This window comes from Eretmochelys imbricata, chromosome 11, assembly GCF_965152235.1.
Source record: "Eretmochelys imbricata isolate rEreImb1 chromosome 11, rEreImb1.hap1, whole genome shotgun sequence".
NCBI lineage: Eukaryota > Metazoa > Chordata > Testudines > Cheloniidae > Eretmochelys > Eretmochelys imbricata.
The window spans coordinates 23,788,761-23,813,183 of record NC_135582.1 but is presented as its reverse complement, the minus strand read 5'-3'; the positions used below and the strand labels follow the sequence as shown (position 1 = coordinate 23,813,183).

Sequence of the window (24,423 nt, the reverse complement as noted above, 5' to 3'; positions counted from 1 at the left end):
ACATAATGCCTGAGGTCAGCTTTCACTTGCAAATGCAACTATGTGGAATATTTGCTCTGATTTTGTTTAAGAATCAATGTAAGTTATTTTGTTTCACATCCACTCTTTTTTACTCTTCTCACTCATCTTGGAGTAGTCTTCTCCTTAGTTGTTCAATAAACATATACTTTTCATACAACTAAAATTAGGGAATAACAATTTCATGTAAACTAGGCAGCAGAGTCACCCTGTTCCCCCTTTTACATCTAAATGTTATGCAAACAACCCTTATGTATATTATACTTGTGGACTGGCTCTCTTACAAACCTTTCTAAATGATACAGAATTAGGATGATCTGATTGTCAGATGACCAGTTTTTGTTGTTGATGTTCAGGATATTTTTCCTGTTTTATTTTTTAAATTTTTTTAAACTAACTCCAGTATTTATAAGACACATATCACCAGTTGGCTATCTAGGCTATCCCATAATAAGGACAGTGTGTTGTTGCATTGCTGCTAGAGTAGTATGGGCGAGAGATTGTGTCTCAGGAACTTTCCTCACTGCTTAGTGGAGGGAATGTACTGTGACAGCATATGCTGCTTGACACAGCAGTATAATTACACTATCAGGCACATTTAAGGGATGAAGCTCCTTCCTGCCCACTTGAATGAGCTGGGGACATAGTGGAGCCTGCTTCTTCCGCACTCTGGAAGCAGTGGTATAGTACACAACCATAAGGGCAAACACAGGCGTGCTTCCTGCCCCCTCTAATCAATTGTGTGGGGTCGGCCATGAGCTGGTCCAGAGTATATTACCAGTTTAAATGGATAGCAGTGTGTGTGTGTGTGTGTGTGTGTGTGTTGTCCATTAAATAATAATGATTATCTGAACCTGTCCCCCCCCATCCATGGACCTGAATGCTGCCTTGTTCTCAGCACCTTTGGAGGTTTTAGATAAATGGGACTCAGATTGAAACCGTCGTGTCGTTTTGCTTTGTAAAACAAAATCCCCTATTAGTGTGCCCTTGAGAAATGAATGTTAGACATTCATTGTGCTCTGATTACCAACCTGCTATAATTACTCAATCTTTTAGAAAGCTGTTTTACCAATTTTTACCATGTCTTCATATTTGTTCTCTTTTTCTAGAATATCATTCAAGATTTAGGATGCTTCGGGGACTTAGGTCGCAAATGATTGGCTTTTAAATACTGATAACAAATATTCTTCATAGATTCAGAGTTTAAGGCCAGAAGGGACCACAAGGTCGTCTAGTCTGACCTCCTGTATAACACAGGCCACCAAGACCATCCAGTACTCACTCACTTCATCCAACAACCAAAATTTGACTAAAGTAATTTAGCCTATAGGAAATCAGTTTATGTACCACAGGCAGAGAATAGGAAGATCCAAGGTGCACCAGTGCCTGAGGCCCCCACAGTGACAGAAAAATGTTTTAGTGAGATATATCCAGATAATCCTGGCAAATGATCCATGACCCACATGCTGCAGAAGAAGGTGAAAACTCTACAAGATCGCTGCCAATTTGATTTGGGGGAGAAATTCTTTTTTGATCCCACATATGGTGATCAGTTAGCCCCTGAGCATGAGATCAAAAACCAGCCAGCCACACACCTGAGAGAGATTGTGCTTGGCCCTCCTCTTCCAAAGTCTCTTCTCCAGCCATGGGCATCCCTGATGCTTCAAAGGAAGGAGTTCCACCCTTCCCAAGAATATGTTGGGGAAGGGGAAAAAACCACTTCATGATCCATGCAGGTGATATTGATATTTTGGCAGCTTTTGCAGCAATCCTTCAGTCCTGCTTGACTGCATAACACTGTTGGACTAAAAGTAATACGTTTTTAGAAGTACTTTTTCCTTTATTGTTTGTCTTTTGTATTTTACTTAATTTGGACAGTAGAAAATTGACTAGCTACTGACTTTTGATTCTAGTCTGTTTCTGGGTAGTTTCTAGTTCTCATGTTGTAGTACAGCACTGCAGAGTTTGAGAAATGTTTAAGTCCCAAACTACATTAGAACCTCAAAGTTATGAACACCAGAATTACGGACTGACCGGTCAACCGGACACCATGGGAACTGGAAGTAAGCTATCAGGCAGCAGCAAAGACAGAAACAAACACCAGTAAGTACTGTACTATGCCTGTATTGCATCTTAAAGGTAGGCACATCTGGACTGCCTGTCCTCACCCCCTACTCCCCACTCAGGGCAGTCGCAGGTAGGAGGTGATGAATGCTGTTTTCTCCTCTCTCTCCCCCCTGGCTGCGAGGAATCAAGCTTGGAGGCTCAGAGCTTCCAAGCTGCTACTGAGACCTGGCATGGAATGTACGCTGCTGGAGCTGGAGCCCAATCTCCTGCCTGCATGTTGCACTCTGGAGGAGCAGTTCAGTTTTAAAGGGTCACAGCCTGCACCGTGCGCCCACTGACACTGCGGTGCCCCAGAGTGCCTCGCTCATGATCCTTGCAGCCAGGTGGCAAGAACCAGCTGCCTATCCTCATCCCCACTCACTGGACAACCTCTGCAGAGCTGTGAGCCACCGCTCCGAGAGTCCGCCCTGAGAAACATCCCATAATGGCTTCTTCAAAGTTACAAACATTTCAGTGTTATGAACAACCTCCATTCTCGAGGAGTCCATAACTCTGAGTTTCTACTGTACTTAACATTGCTCTTTTTAAAAACTGCATTGAAATCCCAGTTCTGTCATGTTCCTGTGGTTTAAGGCTTACGTGAGCAATATTACCATGCCAATTTTTATAAACGGAAATGTGTTTAGATCGTAAAATCCAATCATAACTGGAGTTCCAGGTGGTTCATCTTTAGGACCTGTCTTGTTTTTAATTTGTTTAGCTCCATTGGCTATTATTTCCAAATTTGGGTTGAAGTGTCACAATTATGCTAATGATAGCAGTTTTGTTGCTCTGTTAATAAATAAAGAAGTGCTGTGGGTATTCCATTGTTTAAATGCTGTTTGAATATCTGGGAATAGATGTCCGTACATTTCTTGTGATTGAACTTCAGCATATCTTAGGTGCTAACTATTGAGCCTCAGGCTATTAAGTGTGCCAAATTTTTACTTGGATACTGGGTCCAGAAATTATTTCACCAAAACACGTGACTCGTTACCTTGGGGTTTTTAAGGTTTCTGCATAATTGCACAATGATGATGTTGCCTATGTGTTTAGGGCTGCATTTGCTATCTGAAAAAGTTGTTACATAGTTGTTCTTGCCAGGGGAGTTCAGTGCTGCAGTTGCGAGCCATATCATGTTCAAAACTAGGTTTATTGTAGTTCTGTCGTGATAGGCTCTGTTAAAACTTAGCTTGATTGGTCACTATAAACTTAAAAGGTTGCAGAAGTTTAACTTGATAAAAAAATCATATTACTGCTATGTTAGAATCTAGCCAATTCACGCTAATGACTGGGAGACAGATAACAAATGACTGAATTTTGCCAGTTAACAAAGAATAATAAAAAGAAAATCCATTACAAAATGCATAGTATTCATTTATTTAAAAGATACAATTTAGTTCAATTATTGATACTACTTCAGTGTATTCTAGTAAATACACCACTGTCCTCCCATCTCTCTGAGCTTCACCCTCTTCCCACCAACAACTCTGTTTTGTACCTGTTTCCTCCCAACTCATTTGTTACGGTATATAAACTTAACCCTAGAACTGATGAATGCATTGACCTCATTGGGGCGCCACATGTAGCCATCATTGTGGGATCTACTCTGCATCCCCTAAATGTTAACAAACTCAAGAGGCAATCAAAGGGGAAGATATATTTCAAAGGTGAGGAAGCCCTCATCGAGACTGGTTTACCCCCCCATGGTCCTTAATATTAAACCACTGAGAACGGTAAAGACCAAAGGTGATAGAGACAAGAACTACTTTTTTTTTTGGTCCAGGGGCCTCAATTTTACTGAACATTTAGCTATCTTCTAAAAGCTCTATTGCCTGCCCCTTAATATTGACTGTTTTCATTAATACATTTTAGCTCTAGAACTCACATAGCCAGTAAATAATAGATCTTGTTCATCATGAGTGTATTTTTAAGACTTTTGGATGAACTTTTCATGTTGATCTCGCTTTTGTTTTTTCTACTGTTTTACTTTTTAGGATTGCGTATTTTACATTGTGGTGATCCAGTGATGCCAATAGTCCTGAATTCTGTAAAGCACGTAAGCATATGCTTGAATTTAAGCACATGAGTAGTCCCCACCAATGGCAGTGTTTCTTAGATGAGTCAGACTACTTGTGCTTAAAAGTAAGTATGTGCTTAAGTGATTTGCTGGATCATAGCCTATACTGATAAAATTTGATTTATATAGACCTTATTTTTCTCAAAATATGACTTTTCAATCTTTTATCTTTAGCAGTCTTATTCCGAAGTATGTAAATCTCAATATTTCAATTGCACCATATTGCAGGGTTGTTGTTGTTGTTTTGCAAACTTACTAAAGTATGTCGTGTGTGTGTGTACAAAATTATCTCAAAACTGCATTGTAATAAAGTCCAGTACCTATGGCATACTAAGGTGCTGTGAAGTGTTTGTAGAACACAGTGTAAACCGTCTAGCTCATAAAATATCACTCAATGTCTTGAGGGAGTCGGATACAGTTTTAGTCTTGCACTCAAGAGATGGCACTGAAGAAAACTTCACAAGAACTCACTACCTTAAGCTACTGCTCCAGTGGAAACATGTTGGATTCATTTCTAGGAAATGATCAATACACCAACATTTTTGCACCAAAAAGTATACTAATTTAGGGTCAGACTGTTATGTTTACTCACATTAACTAGTACCTTGCACAAGGAGTAATCCACACAAGTCAATAGGACCACTTATAAGGTTGAAGAAGTCTCAGTGTGAGTAAAGCTACCACACTCTGGCCTTTATGGAAGCATTTTAGTTGGAATATGTGATACCTTATTTAATTTACCTGTTTTCTGTTTAGAGTCATATTAAAAAAACATTCTGACTACATCAGGAAGGTAGCTAGTACAGCGCTTTTTCTTTTAATAATACTCAGAACTTACTGTAGATAACATTTTACAAACATTGCCATAGTTAAGTATTTTTGTCTCCCTAAACCTGGAATCCCAATCTGCTGCACAATCACCATCTCCTTTTTTTCAAATTCCTCTTTAAAACATACTTCTTGATGATGATAACTATTAGTAGAGAAACAACAACTACAATAAAACCATGGAAGGAATAAGACATACGACTGACTTTGCTGCTTTGTCGCACTGATTTTTTTGTTGCCTCCCTGCCCTCAGCTTTGCAAGATATCTACCTAGATTGTAAGTTCTTCAAGACAGGGAATTCTCATTTTATGTGTCTATAAACCACTGACCATATTAATGCTGTACAAATAATAACAAAAATGTAATCCTAATTTCACTGAAGAGTGGCCGAGAGGGGTCTTGATTTGCCTGAGGCCATAGAGAGATTTGAAGTCAGATCCAGGATTAGAACTCATGTTCCTGGCTCCAAAGTCAGGATTTAGACCACAAGTCACTCCTAGTCTCCCCTATTTTATGTTGCTTTCTAATGGTACTTTTTAAAGTACGTTCATAAAACCCTGTACTGCAGATGCTTGATACCTGACATAATGCTTACTACCATAATTAGTCTGATTGAAGTTTTTTTGCAGCTGCAAAAAATGTACATGCAACCACTAGAAACCCAAAACTTTAAGCTGTTGTGTGATGCAAGTTAGACTGATTTTTGTGCAGATGAAAGTTAGATCCTCATGCTTGAAAATCTAGTTTAAGGATTCTACAGTTGGCTATTGATTTTTAATGTTACTGAAAACTGTTCCCCAATTAGAGAATATCTGTTCTCAAATTTTCTGTGAATTATCAGATGAACGCAAAATCATATTTCCTTTTTTGAGATAGATATCACTGCTGTCTTTATAGGTAAAGGTGTGTTTCACATGTACATGCAGATTACGCTTTAATACTTCTTGAATCTGCTTTCAGTGTACTGAGATTTCTCAACGTAGTGGTTACAAAAATTTTGCTAATGCGCAGTTTCATACTGCGAGTTATATGCGTAATATTGTGTCCAGTGGGATTCTGTATTGCAAAATTTGCATAGTTATAGTTCTAGTGACATCGTATCTCACATGAAGAACCCAGAGACCTGATACAATATCAGTAAAACTGTCTCCTAAGTATGATTCAAACAGTTTTATTAGCAACATATGGGGTATGAAGGAGCCACAGAGGGTAGTTTTGAGAGTAAGGGTGCTGGACTCTCTTTTTCAGCATGTAATTATATCAGTTCTCTTCTATGGCATTATTTGTTGCTGCTCTGGGATTGCTGAAAAATAACTACTAATATGGTGATACAAAGGATCAGAATAAATTATAATTGTTGACTTTGCAAGAAATTCGTTGGCAAAAAGGCTTACTTTCCCAAGCTCAGTTGTCAGTTCTGCTTTTAGCTTTGTATCTAAGCCATATACACAAAAATAATGTTTTCGTGGAAGTCTTAGGTTTTACTGGCATTCTGACTCTCTTGCATAATAGATATTCCTCTGAATTGCAAAAAAGTAAGTCAGAGATTTCAATTGGCAATATGGTTATTTTTCTTTTTTTATCTCTGCTCTTTGCTAGCCATTTAAGGCTAGGAACAGGCTATTTGTGTAATTGGTAACTAGTTATCGAGTGTTTTTATTGCTGGAGTAGAACACATTTCTCAGTATCAAAAATGAGTTCTCTTCCGATAATCAGTTCGTCATTTTAAAACAGTTGTTTTGACATTAAATCCTAGCAACAATACAAACTGAGGATTTTATTAGTAGTATTTTTAATAATAATTTATTCTTAAATGTTAATATCTCGTGGTGTAGTGAAAAATGGCAGAAGTTAAGGTGTTTAATGTTTTTGCTATCCACTAACTGGCTTCTGAAATCGCAGCACAATATGTTCGTTTAAAAGGAGTAGTATGTTGACTGCTGCCCTAGTAATGCTTTAAAATATTTGTGTATTTAAGCACTGTGGGTCAGATTATGCCTCTATGTAGAAAAACTTGCACAGGGGCTAGGGAATTCCCTGAGATTCTGCTCACAGTATTCCCTCTGAATTCTCCCTTCATGGCATTTGGCTTCATTACAGAATAACTGGGGGGTCAGCTCACAAACCCTCATGCATCCCTAAGAGATCTGTGGAGAACTGTGACATTCTCCAGGGTACAATCTAGACTGATGGGCAGCTGTGTCCCCTCAATTCTCCAACCTGGGGTGCCTTTTACACTGCTTCACTGTGAGAGCAACCACTCCTGATCTGCTCAGACATCGCCCCCAGCATGTAAATCACTCCCAGCTATGTATGAATGTTGTAGACAGCCACCCATGAATTACAGTGTGGGGAACACTAGCAAACTCCCAAAGTCCCCCCAGAAATGTGTCTTGTACTGCTCAGCACCCTCCTGGAGAATACAAGCTCATATGAAGTCCGTCATTTCGTTAATAGAAAATGATATGCACAAATCTTATCATCTCAAATGGAGTTTCCCAAACACTTCAATCCAAACACACACTAGTTTAGATAAAACAATAAAATAAGTTTATTAACTACAGAAACATAGATTTTAAGTGATTACAAGTAAGGAGGCAGAAAAGTCAGAATAGGTTACGAAGAAATTAAAGGTAAAATGCAAACTAATAGCTAGCTTAACAAACTAAGTGATATCAAAGCAAAAGTTTCTCTCACCCCAGTCTTACTAGCAGTCTTACTGGCTGGAATCCTTCCAGGCAGGACCTCTCCTCAATTTGTGTTAATTTCCTTATCATTCAGGTGTTGTTGATGCCATGAGAAGAGATGAATGAGAGAGAGATTTTGCAGCTTCTGTTCTCTTCTCTTATAGTTCTCTTTTTCTTTGAAAATAATCTCAGCTGAGGTTCAGAAGATAGCCTGTCTGTGGAGATGGGAACCTCCAACTGTTTGTTGCCAAGATGTAAATTTCTTGCCCACACCCTTTTTCCTGACAAAGAATGGCTTCTTAACCAGGTGATAGTCCATTTATTTTCATTGACACCTGGCTGAGGCATCAGTTTGTCTTCTGTCTCTGAGGAACTGGTTTGTGGCCATTTCCCCAGATTTAGAATATGTTTTAGTAACATCATACGATAGAATCTTATAACTTTACATACAGTGTCACCACACCCATTTTACCATGACAATAATGATCAGTAAAGTATGAGTTTTCAAATGATATCTTACAAGGCATACTTTGTACAAAATCTGTTATAGTTTTGTAAAAGGGGTGAGCATAGGGATACAGACTGTCACAATGACATAAGGCTACCCATGCAGAGGCACTGAATCTGAGACACCTGCCTCCTCCTTAATGGTTATTAGAGAAACACCCTCAGTTTCTGCTCTGGGAATTCATTTTAAGAGTGTCCCCCAGCATTGAGGGATTTCCTCAGCAAAGTCAACACAGTTTTTGGTTGTATTAACTTTCCTCTAGTGTTTCTACTAGATGCCAGGAGCAGGTTGTGCATCCTCCCCACTCAGTACTCCAGTCTCAATCTCAGCTTGCCCATGTGAAGATTTCCAGATGCATAGAGTCATTACATTGCCACTGTGTTAAGTAAATAAAGACACAACATCTGTTTTCTAATTGGAAAGTGAACAGATCCCAACTTTTAGTCAAATAAATATCATAACCTCTGTGTTACCCAGCATGTATTGTCCCAAGGCTACCATCCAGTATAGTAAAGCTGTGCATCTTCAAAATGTATTTATTTAAAAAATAAACAAAACTTAAAATTGTTGTGGCCTCACAATAACAAAAAATATACAGTTTTGATGCAATTTCACTTACATGCTTTGTTTTTTTCTACATTTTGCTTTTCTGTTTCTGTTTAAGCAGACTGCAGGGTTTTTGTAAATTTCATTTTACTGCCTATCCACAAGATGGAAGCAGGTGAGAAGAGCTTGTGAAAAAGGCAATACAGATATGCACTTGCAATACATGACACAGTTGATACTTCATACTTTTGGTCTACCAACCTTGCACATCCCTTTAACTTGTATAAGATAAAAGTTTTATATGTTTGTAAAGTTTTATATAATTAAATTTAAAAAACCTATTAAAGACTAAAACTGAATATCAGAAACAAAAAAAAAAATCACAATAGCAGGGAGAATTACACTGAGAAATTGTACACTTCTTAGTTTCTACATGTTGCACTGCTTTATAGCCTCTCTTTTTAAACTTTGAACAATTTTATAATCTGGGTAGCTATTTACAGAGAGGTTATTGCTATTGTAGTTCAAGTTGTGGCTTAAAATATTTATATTCTCAAGCTTATTTTTTTATGAAAGGATATATCCCCCGAGGTATAATAATGCTGATAATACTTTCCACTGAGGGCTGGTCTACACCAGAAAATTAGATCGAACCAGCTACATCATTCGGGGTGTGAAAATTCCACAACCCTTAAGTTAGTTTAACTACGTCACTAAGTCCTAGTGTAGACAGTGCTAGGTTGATGGAAGAGTTCTTGAACTGGCCAGAGACAGACAACCCCTAGGATTCAGAGGAGAGGGGAAGTCCTGCTCCCCCTGGGACACATATGGAGATTATGCCCACGTGGCATCCATTGGCTAGACTATGGATGGGAGGGAAGACTTGATTGCCTCACTCGCTTGCTGTGTATGGAGCCATTGGGGCACACAGCAGTTATTCTCCAATGGCTGTTGACTTGTGCTCCCTACCCTGTGATGAAGGTATAGTTTGAACGGCATTTCTAGGATGTTGTGGGTCTGACTAAATCACCACAGTTGGGTATCAGGAATTTTTTTTTTAACCTTGGCACTAGATTGGCAAGGTGTCCAATGGGTTTTCTCACCTTTCTAGCAGCACTCTGAGCCCCAGTTTTAGGTTAATAAGGAGTAAGGACGGGAATTAAAAGTTGTAAGATTATAAGTGAGGTTTGTAATTTCATCACAGCTTGCAGCCCAAATCCAGTGTGGGTAAGAGGCTCAAAAGGGCCAGCTCCCAGAGATAAGCATGAGTGATGAACCCAAGAGATGACTGGTAGACCTAATGGCCCGGGGTGCTGGAACAGTTTGTATAGTGGGGGTTCTGAGAGCAATTGAACCAAACTGTAAATCCTGTATATGATGGAAAACACTTAAAGCCAGGCGGTGCAGCAGCAGCCCTAGTTCCAGCACTTATTTAATGGCCTATAGGAAGGAGGGGAAACCCTAATTTTTTGAAAACTGAGATGGTCTTCATGCATACCCTCATTCCCCCTTGTTGAGACAGAATCAGAGGACTCAGAGGTGGGCTGAATCCTAGGAGGTAGGCTGAATCCTAGTGGCTAGGCTGAATGGGGCAATCCTGAGTATTGGTTATTTGGCATGGAGGCCATTTAACACCATTCTGGACCCAAGTAAATACTTGGTATTTTTTGGTGGGGAGAAATTAACCTCCCTCTCCTAAAGTTTAATAAAACTGTGGCTTTCTGCTTTAAAATCTGTCCCTATGTCAGTGTTTCTTTGTGCATATCCTGATCAAGATGAAGTGTTCAGATTTTGTGAATTTTATGTGCATATATTTGCAATGTGTGTAACCCAAATTTCTCACAGTATTTTGATGAAAGCCTAGAAATTATTTTCCCCAAAGCAGTGGACATTCTCAGGGAGCTAAAAAGCTACTTCACTGGTAATATTTGTACAACAGCTAGGGTTATCTCTCTGACTCCAAGAAAAGCTTAGAACTCCACATTTAACAGCTTCTGTAGATCTCACACATAGTTTTTACGTATAGCATATTTATAAATGCTATGCAGCTTATGTTGATATACTTTCATTTCATTTTGACATCCTAATTGACCTTCAGCATTTGACTCAGCCCATCAGGACTATATTGACCTTGTATATATAAAATCTTGTAAAATAAAATAGCTTAAGAGTTTTTAGGAAGTACATGAAATGGAATAAGGAATGTTAACTGAGACATTTGTGTAGTACATTATGAAATGATCAAGACCTTAAAAGTCTATATTAGAAATAGACTAGCACAACTAATATTAACTTCTTTATAGATTGAACAATTTTCTGCTAATATATTTTAAATCTAATTTTGTGGAATAGTTTAGCTGTTTTGAAACACACCTTCCTCAGAAATGAGACAAAAATAATAATCCTCCAACACTTAATCTGGCATGCTAGGTCATGTAAATATACAAAATGCACACAAATCTTGTGGTTCTAAGAAAAAAAAGGGGGTTTTGATAATTTACAATTTTGCCTTGATGTGATTAATCAAGGACATTATGCCATGCCATAACTAGTGTAGGAAAATCTGTCTGATCTGATTCTTCCCAGTGACAATGTGTCATAATGTGAAATAGCAAAGCCAAATATGAAAAAAGGAAATTGTTAACATGCAGTGTTTTTAAAAGTCCAGTTTGTGAACATGCTATTTTTTTTCTTTTTTAGGGTTCAGTGTTTCATACTTTTGGTAATTAATTTCATGCTTAAGAAAATATCCACACAGTGTAGTGTCTGCAGATTTATAGGTAGTATTTTATTTATGATCAGCAACGGGTAGGTTTAAGATGATTTTGGCACATAGATGTATCGCAAATTCTGCAGATGATATAGGCAGTAGCAGAAGGAACTATCTTCCAAATAATTTAATAAAACCAAGTCAGGCACACTCAAATAATGTAAATAGCCAAGTGGTTAAATTTATTATTTAGTTCATAATTAATATTTTAAATAATTCATATACCAACTAAATTTTCACTTCTGCTATGTTGTTAATAAGATGTGAGTTTTACTATATTTAAAACCCCCCAACCCTTATGGAATCATCAAAATATACACATGCCTTACTGAGTAACTGTATTATTATTATTATTACTGTTTCCTTCTCCTTATCTCCCCTTCCTCCCCACTTTTTTAGGGTGACCAGATGTCCCAATTTTATAGGGACAGTCCTTATTTGGGGCTTTTTCTTATATAGGCACCTATTACCCCGCACCCCCTGTCCCAATTTTTTACACTTGCTGTCTGGTCTCCCTACACTTTTTGATCAGTTTCTTTCCCTCATTTCTTGTGTCCTGTCAAAATTGTAAGTTCTCTGGGGAAGGACAAAGTACAAAAACCTTAGGGTGCTTTGGTAGCACAAAATATCCTTAAAACAGGACCTAAATGGTCAGCTGCCATTTTCACTGACAGAGAAAAATCTCTAGGTGGCATAGAGCTGATGGTGATCAGTTCTGTTCCATTCTTTTCACAGGCCCTGCTCTTAGGGTCTGCCAAGGGAGGTGCTTGACATGAGTGTATTTAAAAAAAATTAAAAACAGATCAAATACATTTACAGTATTGATGAAACAAAATATTACATGCAGTACACTTTTTACCATAACTGTTTAACCCTTCTTACACAGATATGAAAGTCAATGAGATTTAGGCTCCCAAGTCCCTAAATTACTTTTGAAAATTGGTTGTAGGTTCCTAGTCACTTAGTCACTTTTGAAAATGTTACCTATCATGTTTAGTTTCATACAGTGCAAACCACGATTAAACAATCTGCTATGAAATATTACCATGTGGAGCACAATAACTAATATACTAGTGATAGACATGGCTGGTTTATATGAACAGAGACAGGGTAGCTTGGGGTCATCTCCTTCCTTGCTAATGACCAGCTTCCTCTTCCTTGTGTATTTTTGAAACACTCATTCTGGTAGGTTTCAGAGTAGCAGCCGTGTTAGTCTGTATTCGCAAAAAGAAAAGGAGTACTTGTGGCACTTTAGAGATTAACAAATTTATTTGAGCATAAGCTTTCGTGACTCCTTTTCATTCTGGTAGATAATCCTACTTACCTGCAACCCTGATAATGTTGTGAACTTTCCCTCATGAGGCTCACTTAATTGATAAGCTCAAATCTCCTATTTTTCATGATATCTCTTTGACATGCTGTGCTTTATTGTTGGAGGAATGCATTCCATTAGGCAACTCTGTAACTTCATAATATCTCATACAAAGCACTTGATACCTGTCATCTGGTAAATAAGTACATAATTATTTGTTATAGAGGTTCTCTAAAAGACAAGTGAGAAGTTATGCTTTTTTCTGCCTATCCAGGTCTTTACATTTACTGGTTCATGCTTTCCAGCAGATCAAATGTTCTGTGGTAAATGCTGACTGAGATTGGTTTCTCAAGTATATAAAGCATAGTGTGTTTTAGCTGATAATCAATAATTCTATAAAATACTGTGCTGATTTTGCATTCAATTCTGAAGTGCATGGTCACATAACTGCAGATGGTCACCACCCACAGATCATAATTATAATGTCCTTGTTCAGATGGGCCCAAGGCAACGAGAGATATGCATTGGTCCATATTTTACAATTCTGCCTGGCCTAAACTTCCATGCCTTTGTGTACTACCCAGACTATTACTGACATTTCTTTCCAGAATAAAATTTCAAAAATAAAATCTTTTAATCTTGTGTTCCTTTTCTATATAAGTGAAAGACAATGTGGTATAGTGCAATCAAGATAGAATTTTAGGAACTGAGGAATTCATGGGTTCTAATACCGGCCGTGTCATTGGCTTACTGTAAGGGTAAGCCACTTCACCATTCTATGCCTGGTACTGAATTTCCTATCTGTAATAATACTCACCCGCCTACTTTACAGAAATGTTGGGTTGATTAATTACAGTTTGTATAGTACTTTGAACATATACAGCATCGTATAGTATTTGATAAATATTATTATTATGAGTGGTTTCAGAGTAGTAGCCGTGTTAGTCTGTATTCGTAAAAAGAAAAGGAGTACTTGTAGCACCTAGAGACTAACAAATTTATTTGAGCATAAGCTTTCGTGAGCTACAGCTCACTTCATCGAGCGTAATTTCTAAAACTTCTGAATTTATACATGTGAGTGATCTGTATATTTAAACCCCTTTGTGCAAAGGGTACACAAGTAAATGCTAAGATCATATTTTTAAAGTGAATCTATTTTGTTTTTAACATTTGCTTAAAATCTAATGGAAACCTTGTGTTATGAAGAAAGTATAGCTCAAACAGGAAAGTACAAAAGGAAGAACACACAAGTCCTGGTCAGCTGTTTTAGCTTTTAAGTTATAGGTTTTTGTTATCTAACAAATGATTAACATATATTTCTTTTAAAACTTATGGGGAAAGCATATTTTTCATTTGTTTATGCTGTCTTTGTGCAAGCAGAGTAAGAGAATGTGTTTGAGTGCCAGAAGTAAGGAGTACAAATAGTTTTGAATCATGTGGTTGCAGTCTCAAGAGTACTTTTGAGAGTGAAACTAGAACACATTTTAGCATTTCCATCTGCATACCTGTAATTTGCATCATCTCTAAAAAGAAGGCATTTACCACACGCTTGTAAGGCGTATATCGAAAGTGCATGCAGCAAATGTCATGCTGCTCTTTGGTTTTGGAAGAGGCTGAGGTGTGGGGGAAGATTTGTTTAATTTTTTCAAAGAGGTGTAACACGGGCTTTCCCCATTTCAAAGTAAAGGCAGATGTAAAAGAAGTGTTGGTGCTTTATAGACACTTGTGTATGTATATGTATGTTTATATATAGGCTTGTACACTATGTTCTTTTTCAGGTTTTTCTGACAATTTTAATTTGAATAGTATCCACTGGAAATTTAAGATGATTCTGGTAAACAATTATTAATTTTAGGTGATTTCCAGTATGTCAGCTCATTAAATCACTGTTTTGACACACCTTTTTAAGAAATATTTCTCATATGTTTGAGGACAAATCAGATGTAGCTATATCAAATATTTTCCTAGGAAAGAGAGCTACAGAAGTGTTGGCCAGAATTTCTAATTGGGGTAACAACCCCCTCAGAGCCCTCAAGCTCATTAGGGCCCAGATCCAGCAAAGCTTTTATGCACATGTAAATTTAAGAATGTGAATTTTCCCATTGATTTCAATAGGACTGCTCATGTGCTTACAGTTATACATGTGTTTAAGTGCTTTTCTGGATCAGGGTCTATGCTGGCAATAGAGTGGAATGGGGGATTGCACAAAGGAATCTTATCCGGATCTGGGAGAGGCTAATTTGGCTTTTTTATTTATATACAGACAGATGAAGGTGAATTGCCTGTGACTTAGAACAGTATATTTAATGTCTCACAAGAGTTGTCCAGAGCTTAGTGAGCTTGTGAGGATTCCCTAGATTGTTTCCCGGCCACTATCTTCCTGTCAGTGACACCAGACAACCCACCAGTGTCATTTATTTAATCAGCCAGAGAGGTCAAAGAGGTGAAGTAGACTCTCCCCTAAAAACATGCAGTCTCAGCAGAGCTCTTACCTACTGTTAGCCTGCAGAGTGAGAGACCAGAAATAGAACCAGAATCTGCAGCATGGTGGTTCTAAAGCACTATAACTGGTTCACTAGGCAATGCTGTTCATCTTGTATTAGGGTGGAATTTTGCATCTGGAAGGAGGAGGCCTAAATAGGAAAGGAGTTTTGAAATTGTGACTTTAAGGAACCTCCTTTTACCACACCATTTGAACCATATCTGGGTTGAAAGAAGCTGAAGTCTTCTTAAACTCATGATGTGAAAAAACCTTCACACCAGTAAACAGCTATCAACAACATTATTTTGCATTTTTATGGTTTAATTTGTCTTCTTGTTTTTAAGGGATGCAGCACTATTAAACAGTTAATGAACGCTAACTGTATAGTCTAAAGTGGCAAGATCCCAGCAAATTCTCATTCGTTGGTGTTTGGCTTTTTTTATAGTACACTTATTTATTGGCAACTGGAATATATATATTCTTAGTGAAACTGTCAGTGTGAAAATGAAGCTATCATTGTAAAACTGACAGTTTTGACAATAAGAACTCCCCTTCAATATTTGAAGCCTGCTGTACTCCCCATAGAAATTGAAACCATAAACATTGTATGGAGTCAGATGAATTGCTAAGATCCCAACATAAATTTTAAGAAAAAGAACATCTTTTTGATATAGCTGCATGAGTGTCTCTATGTTGACTTTCTTTGAAATACTGCACAAAAGAGGAGCTACATATATTTTGGTAACATCAGGATGGAGAACCCCGTACACTTCCATTACCATGAATGGAGCAGAAGAACACAAACCATGTATACTTTGGCCCAAATCTTGCAAACACTTGGGCATCTGCAGGCTCAGGGCCTATATTTGTTAAAATAGGAGGTTTCTGGTTTGGCTAGGTTTGTCCCAGGCTAACTGTTCAGCAAGTGGTTTTCCCATAAAAAATCCATGATTGTGTATTTCTGTTCATTTAATAAATTTGGTGGGAAAATTAAATGTCTTCAATTTTCTTTTTAATAGAAAACCAGAAGTGGAAGAAAATGAAGTATTTTTGTGTTCATGCTTTGCATACACCAAAACTGAAACAAAGTAAGGAAGTTCACGTTTTGTTTGTTATTTCAGACTTACTGTTTCAGGTGAACATGATCCATCTCAAAGCTGTGTTAATGGGGTCAAAATGGCTACTTACACTTACTAGCAAAAAGGGAAGGAGTACTTGTGGCACCTTAGAGACTAAACAATTTATTAGAGCATAAGCTTTTGTGAGCTACAGCTCACTTCATCGGATGCATACAGTGGAAAATATAGTGGGAAGATTTTATATACACAGAGAACATGGAACAATGTGTGTTACCATACAGACTGTAACAAGAGTGACCAGGAAAGGTGAGCTGTTACCAGCTGGAGAGCGGGGCCGGGGGTGGGTGTGTGTGTGTGTGGGTGTGCGTGCGTGTGAACCTTTTGTCGTGATAATCAAGGTGGGTCATTTCCAGCACTATACAAGAACAGTAGGAGGGGAAATAAACAAGGGGAAATAGTTTTACTTTGTGTAATAACCCCTCCACTCCCAGTCTTTATTCAAGCCTAAGTTAATTGTATCCAGTTTGCAAATTAATTCCAATTCAGCAGTCTCTCGTTGGAGTCTTTTTTGAAGTTTTTTTGCTGAAGAATTGCCACTTTTAGGTCTGTAATCGAGTGACCAAAGAGATTGAAGTGTTCTCCGACTGTTTTTTGAATGTTACAATTCTTGACGTCTGATTTGTGTCCATTGATTCTTTTACATAGAGATTGTCCAGTTTGGCCAATGTACATGGCAGAGGGGCATTGCTGGCACATGATGGCATATATCACATTGGTAGATGCACAGGTAAATGAAGTGGCAATTCTTCAACAAAAAAACTTCAAAAACAGACTCCAAGGAGAGACTGCTGAATTGGAATTACTTTGCAAACTGGATACGATTAACTTAGGCTTGAATAAAGACTAGGAGTGGATGGGTCATTACACAAAGTAAAACTATTTCCCCTTGTTTATTTACCCTCCTACTGTTCTTGTAAAGTGCTGGAAATGGCCCACCTTGATTATCACTACAAAAGGTTCACCCCACCCCCTCACCCCCCACCGCGCTCTCCTGCTGGTAATTGCTGACCTTTCCTGGTCACTCTTGTTACAGTCTGTATGGTAACACCCATTGTTTCATGTTCTCCGTGTATATAAAATCTCCCCACTATATTTTCCATTCTATGCATCCGATGAAGTGAGCTGTTGCTCACGAAAGCTTATGCTCTAATAAATTGTTGGTCTCTAAGGTGCCACAAGTACTCCTTTTCTTTTTACAGGTACAGACTAACATGACTTCTACTCTGAAACCTAGCAAAAAGGGATGACTGAGTCTTACAGATGTTTTTCTTATGTGGTGTTTAACTTAATTAAATTAGATGTCTGTTTAAATTGTATTTTGTAGTCACATTATACTGAATCATTGAAATCAAAGTAGCTAGATTATGGTTTCCTTCTAAGCATCTCTGCCTTTATAATATTTACATAATATTCCCAAGTCTAAGTGTCAACTGCCTACTACATTTACTCACATGTGCAACTGTTGGTAATTGTGCTCAGTCTAGTCCACTGAAACTCAAAAACCATTTTTGGTTCTTTGTAAGGCCTGTGCCATTAGGACCCTGCATCTGTGTAAAGAGATCCAGTGTTAATAGAAAAAATTTACATTTATGGAAAAATATTCCAAACCTGTTTCTGAAATCCCTCTGAATCACTCTGCATTTCAGTTAAACAGTTTACCAGAGAATTTCAGCACAATAAGCAAGAGAACATTCTTTCTAGTCCTGTTTCTGCAAGTTTTATATTAACAGCACCCAGAAAATACATGCACTTTATGGAGTGTCAAAGATGCAGCAGACTTAGAACCTACTGCTTGTACTCTATCACAGACAAAGAAATTGTACCTTGACTTAGAAAGCTTGGGCCACATCCTGCAATACTTACTTACACATATGAATAATTTTATGTGAGTATTCTTACTGAGTTCAGTGAGACTATTTATCTCCATAATGTTACATTAATAAATGTTTGTCGATAGGGGCACTGATATATATGACATTGTACAAACATATTCTAATCTTGTAAAACCTTATGCATGTTCGTAGTCCCACTAAAGCCACTCATGCAAGTAGGACCATTGAAATCCTTCCTTGTGTGAATGAGGACTTTTCACCTAAGTAATAGCTTCCATGATTGGTCATAGTTATCCATACTCACTCACATCTCTGTGTTACCTTGTTTTCACACTGCAGAATGAGTAAGAACAGGTCAGGCTGTATCCGAGGAAGATAGACTGAAATTAAAGCTGCATATGTTTTCTGATCCTTCCAATACAAAAGCTATTTGCTGATGAGCTAATGCTGTTTACAGAACATCTCTACTGCTTTTTTATGTTATATTTTTACAATAATATCTATGTCAACTTCTGAAAGTCATTGTTAAAGGGGCACTGGCTGAAAACTACATGGAAAAATGTTTCCTATCTCTAAATAGTTCTTATTTTAATCAGCAGTCTTTTGAACCTGTGAATCTAAATGACAAAAACTGTAATCATTCAGTGAGGAAATAGTTAATAATCAAAAAGCTTTGCAAAATAATATCTCAGGAGCTTGTTGGTTTTGCTCAGGAAGTTTGCATTTCTTGAGTTTATGCTACCTCATTATTTCTAATATTGAAACTACAGTTTACCAGTCACACGAACCTTTTAAATCAAGAAATGAGCATACGGTTTATTAGCTTAAAAATTGAGTATTTTATATGGAAAATATCCCGTTAGACTTATTGGGCCACTTCTGCTTTCACTTAAATTGGTGTAAATCTGAGGTAACTTGTATGAAGTCAGTGAAATTAGTCCAGGTTTGTACTAGTGAAATTGAGAGCCGGATTGTTTAGCCATTACCTCAGAAAGTAATTTATAACTATAGTCAAAATACATGACTGCTAAATCTTAAGGTTTTTAAAAAAATGTTATTTGTATATCTAATAAATCTGATTCCTAAAATAAATACAAAGATGAAAATTCATTTTAATAACTACCAGCAATTAAAATCTGTATTTTAATTTAGTAACTTCTCGGAGTATTTGGATTGATTTTCTGAAAACTAAGAACAGTGAAAATAAAAACATCTTGGTCGGGCAGCAACAAAAGGATTCTGTGAACCAAAGTTAGGGATATTTTAGTTCCTTACATTGATATTGGACATACTGCTTATGACTATAGCATCTCAAACAGTAATCACATCTGATCATAAACTGAATAGGCATGTGCTTGGTCAATTCTTGGTTAGGAGACCTCGAAGAAAACCCTGCTTGCTACTGGAAGTGGTGGTGGTGGTTTGATATATGGCATTCTTCTGTCCTGGATCACTTCTGAATCAGTGTCTCTGCAGTGCATTAATGGTCATTGTAGCGCTAAAGGTGCTGTCTTCCTGATGAGACATAAGCCCAAAGTCTTGACTATTTGTAGCCACTAAGCTCAAAGCTCCTATGATGCCTTTGAGCAAGTGAACCTTATTTGTTGGACATATTCTAATTTGGGTAATTCCTACATGAAAATTCCCTCTGCAGTTTCAAAATGATATTCTTCTTCGATGACTGAAGTCAATGAGACTAAGCATGATAGCACATTTTTGCAGGATTAAGACTATAGTTTATAAAGTGCTTGAGATGGAGGAGAGATTATGAGGCAAGATTAATAAAACCTCAGCTTGGAAAAGAGACAACTAAGGGGGGATATGATAGAGGTCTATAAAATCACGATTGATGTGGAGAAAGTAAATAAGGAAGTGTTATTTACTCTGAATCATTACAGAAGAATTAGGGGTTACCAAATGGAATTAATAGGCAGCAGGAACAAACAAACAAAAGGAAGTAATTCTTCACACAACGTACAGTCAACCTGTGGAATTCTTTGCCAGAGGATCCAGAGTAACAGCCGTGTAAGTCTGTATTCACAAAAAGAAAAGGAGTACTTGTGGCACCTTAGAGACTGACCAATTTATTTGAGCATAAGCTTTTGTGAGCTACAATGCATCCGATGAAGTGAGCTGTAGCTCATGAAAGCTTATGCTCAAATAAATTGGTTAGTCTCTAAGGTGCCACAAGTACTCCTTTTCTTTTTGCCAGAGGATGTTGTGAAGGCCACATCTATAACAGGGTTAAAAAAAGAACTAGATAAATTCATGGAGGATAGGTCCATCTATAGCTATTAGCCAGGATGGGCAGGGATGGAGTCCCTAGCCTCTGTTTGCCAGAAGCTGGGAATGGGTGTTCTGTTCATTCCCTCTGGGGCACCTGGCATTGGCCACTGTTGGAAGACAGGATATTGGGCTAGATGGACCTTTGGTTTGAGCCAGTAGGGCTTTTCTTATGTTTTGATGGATCTTTCTGGGTCTAAAATGTTAGGGGATGAAAGCTGTTTAAATTGTTTTTGGCCCAGATTCTCAGCCTAGGTTTAATTGTCTTTGCACTGTTCCAGTAGTGCAAAGGAGACTTAACACTGCCCCAGAGTGGCAACTGGGGACTTCCCTGTCGCATCCCATGGTGGCCTAAAGTTAACGTAGGAGACAGGCTGAAACCATGCTCTGTGCTCCAGCCAGTGGGCTTGTTATTCAGGGACCATTTCTGTTGGCATAATTTAGAGCAACTACTAGGCTCTTCTAAATCATGCTGGGAATCAGGGCATTAGCAAAATGGCATATTTTTTCTTCCTCCCTCCATCCAGGTTCTGTACTGAGCCCCGCTTAGCCAGATCCAGTAACATGGCCCATATTTTTTGTATGTATCAGAGAAGAAACATTTAACATCAGTATAAAACTATTCACTAGACTGAAGTATTTAGTAATTACAAAGCATTATAGTATTTAGAGAAATTTGTTTTATGGAAATTGCACAAACAACCCAATAAAAGAAAACCACACGACCAAACAAAGTCCCTGAGACCCCCAAAATCAGTTTTTAATAGCATCAGTATAAAAATATATGTATTGAAATGGTGAGTTAATATTGTTTTCTAAACAGACATCAAGTTACTAGCTTGGATAATACTGCAAAATCTAAGATTGAAGCTGTTTGCCATAACAAGATATTATTAATTACATATGCCTTCTTTTTATCTGATGTTTAGAAACTATAAATATTTTCATTAAAAAATTCTCTCTGCAATAAGTATCACCATTACAATTTAATTTGTCTTTTAGATATAATTTGATACTATTCATGTGTATGCCATATACAGTTTCCCAACTGCTGTTTCCTTTTTAGCAACATCTTTCAGAAGTTACAGTGCATTTCTTTCTGAATATAAAGCAGTTTGGTATACCAGAAATGCTTTAGAGTATATCAGCAAGTCGTTATAGTGGAAGTCTTTGAGAGGCAATACATTAGGCAAAAAGCAGCAATAGAGATACCTATAGTGAAAACCATACGTGCCCTTAAGCAAAGTACAATAATTAGTTGCTCTTATTCCCATGCCCACTGTCCCAACTGTTGATATTTATGAAAGGCAAAGATAACTGCAATACCATCTCAAGTTCTGCTCTGTTGGAGTTGTTTATGCTCATTCAATTTTTAATGTACCTATAAGATGTTTTGATGAGGGCATTTAGCCCAAAGGGGTTTGCATCACACCTCCAGTGATTTAAACACAAAAATAAGGTTGATTCTTCAGAATATTTTAAGTGCTAACTTCCATTACAATATTAATCATAAACATTAACAAACTGTTTATCGAAAAATAATTTCATATTTCAGTCACTAAATGGGTTCTTGGTTGTTTCATGTTGATAGGATACTGGTCAGTAAAAGTAGTGAAGTACCTGATGTCAAGATAGCCTGCAGTGGTAGATGTTGCTCACATCTTGTGGGTACCTGATATGCTACTTATTTCATAGAGATTCAGGTCATTTGTTTTCTATTTCAGTTGACAGAAGATATCTGACTAGAATAGACATATTTCCTGAACATTTCATGTGATGTGACAACCTATTATATAGTGTGCAGTGATGGTATATTTTATAAAGCAATAGTTGAGAATTATTAATTGTATTAATTGCTAGTTTATGTATGAAACATCCATTTTTATTTCAGGAGATTTAAACTATGTTTAAACTATGTTTAAATTTAAACATTTTAGAATATTAGTGTTGCTTTAGTATTGATTATTGCAGATCATTTAAGTAATTATTGTGCTACTGTAATTGTCCTCAAACAAACCTTAGTGTTTTCATCACAGGTCTTTGTAAATATCATTAAGAGTGGCTCTTGGGAGAGGCTAGTCATTTCAAAAGATTATCTGATAGCTACTGGTGATGATCTATGAGGTGATTTCTTACTTTGGCTTATTTGGAATTTTGAGGGGTCAAAATCCTATTCTTGGCTGGAGGATGTTAACATGAAATAAACCTAACATGGATGCGCCTCTTTAGTATGTGATATTGTGTTATGTCAGACAAAAACGATCCTGTTGGGGATGGAAACACTTAACAATTTCTTCTCATTAGAAAATTACATTAAAAACATATATTAGGAAAAGTGAGAGCAGAGGACTGTATAGCCTCTGGACCCTCTAATGTCAGCCCAGACAATCTCCACTGATTTCTAAGGATGGGAGAAGAATTCTACAGTGAGTCAATTTGGAAGAGGGAGTGGCAACTAAGGGCTAGTCTACACTGGCAATGCTAAAGTGCTGCCATGGCAGCGCTTTAATGTGGCTTGTGTAGTCCCGGCAGAGCGCTGGGAAAGAGCTCTCTCAACACTCTAAAAAACCCATCTCCATGAGAGGTGTAGCTCCCAGTGGTGGGAGCGTGCCTCCCAGTGCTTGTGCACTGTTTACACTGGTGCTTTACAGCACTGAAACTTGCTTTGCTCGGGGGAGTGTTTTTTCACTGGACAATTCTTTCAACAAAAGAGGAGGTACCTGTATGAAGTATCCTCCCCAAAAATAAATAAAACAGCCAACAAATTAGGGTAGGTTGCAAAGATATCCTTTAGAAAAAGACCACAGCACAAAAAGATTTGTTTGAGGCTGTATTGCCAATGTAGTATATGCCATAGAAGATGTAGATGTATCATTACTCCTGGGGGCATTCTGTGCCAAAAAATTAAAAATCTCCACACACTATTTTAAAATTCTGCAATTTTTTTGTCAAAATAACACTACATAATCTCACCAGTTTCAATTATTTTGGTAATTTATTTCAAAATACCTGTCAGCAAGTATGTCTGTAGCAATAAAGACACACACACAAAAATTCCCCCAGGAGTAGAGAGTTAAAGAAAACCCTTTGACAATCCAGTTCCTGTTTCTCTGCCTCCTTCCCAACCCAGAGTCCAGTCTGGTGGCCAGACAGCCCCAACCCCTCTCCCCAGAGCCCAGCTGCAGGGTCCCCTCAGCTGATACACACAAATCTCTCTTCCCCGCCCCCAAGCCCAGCCGCAATGAGAGTGATCACTGGAAGAGTGCTTTCATAGATTTTAGCTAAGTCATTTTCTTTTTCCCCAATAATCAACATATTTTTCTTCTTGGTGCTACAGATAGTGTAATGAATATTGGTAGTACCATCTTTCTGTAGTGATTTTGAAGAACTTCTTAGCAACCTCAATTAATTCAGCAACCTCAATTAATTAATTGCATTAGCACATTAGGGTTAAATTCATCCTGGGATAATTCCCTTGCATTCACTGGAGTTACACTAAAGATGTTTGAATTAAAATGGTTTATTAGTGATAATGTGGACACAACCACTTTTCTCTTGGAACACTGCTAGCTATCTTTTTCTGTAGTTTGTCTAATTACAGTATTAAGTTATGTCTTCTGTTCTGTAACCAACTCTGCTGTTCTTATTTCAAACTGTGATTTGACTGATTCACTAATTTTAAATATAATTTGATATTTGCTGAAAGCTTACAAATAAATACACAGCCAATATATTAAGCTGATTTTTAAAAAATCGGCAAACTACAGACTTGCTGTGGTGCCAGGAGAAAAAAAAAAAAGATTTATTCTTCTAACATAGCTGTTGTTGGAA

General features: G+C 37.5%; 1 protein-coding gene across 3 annotated transcripts in view; it reads left to right on the top strand.

Annotated features, from left to right (window-relative positions):
- QTMAN (queuosine-tRNA mannosyltransferase) overlaps nucleotides 1-24,423 on the top strand; it is a 279,507-nt gene that overhangs the window by 20,233 nt on the left and 234,851 nt on the right. The window contains exon 2 of one of the 3 annotated variants that reach the window (XM_077829445.1): nucleotides 16,358-16,426. The exons of the other annotated variants lie outside the window; for them this stretch is intronic. The gene's annotated coding sequence lies outside the window, so the exon portion shown is untranslated. The remainder of the gene's footprint in view (nucleotides 1-16,357; nucleotides 16,427-24,423) is intronic. 3 annotated transcript variants of the gene reach the window in all.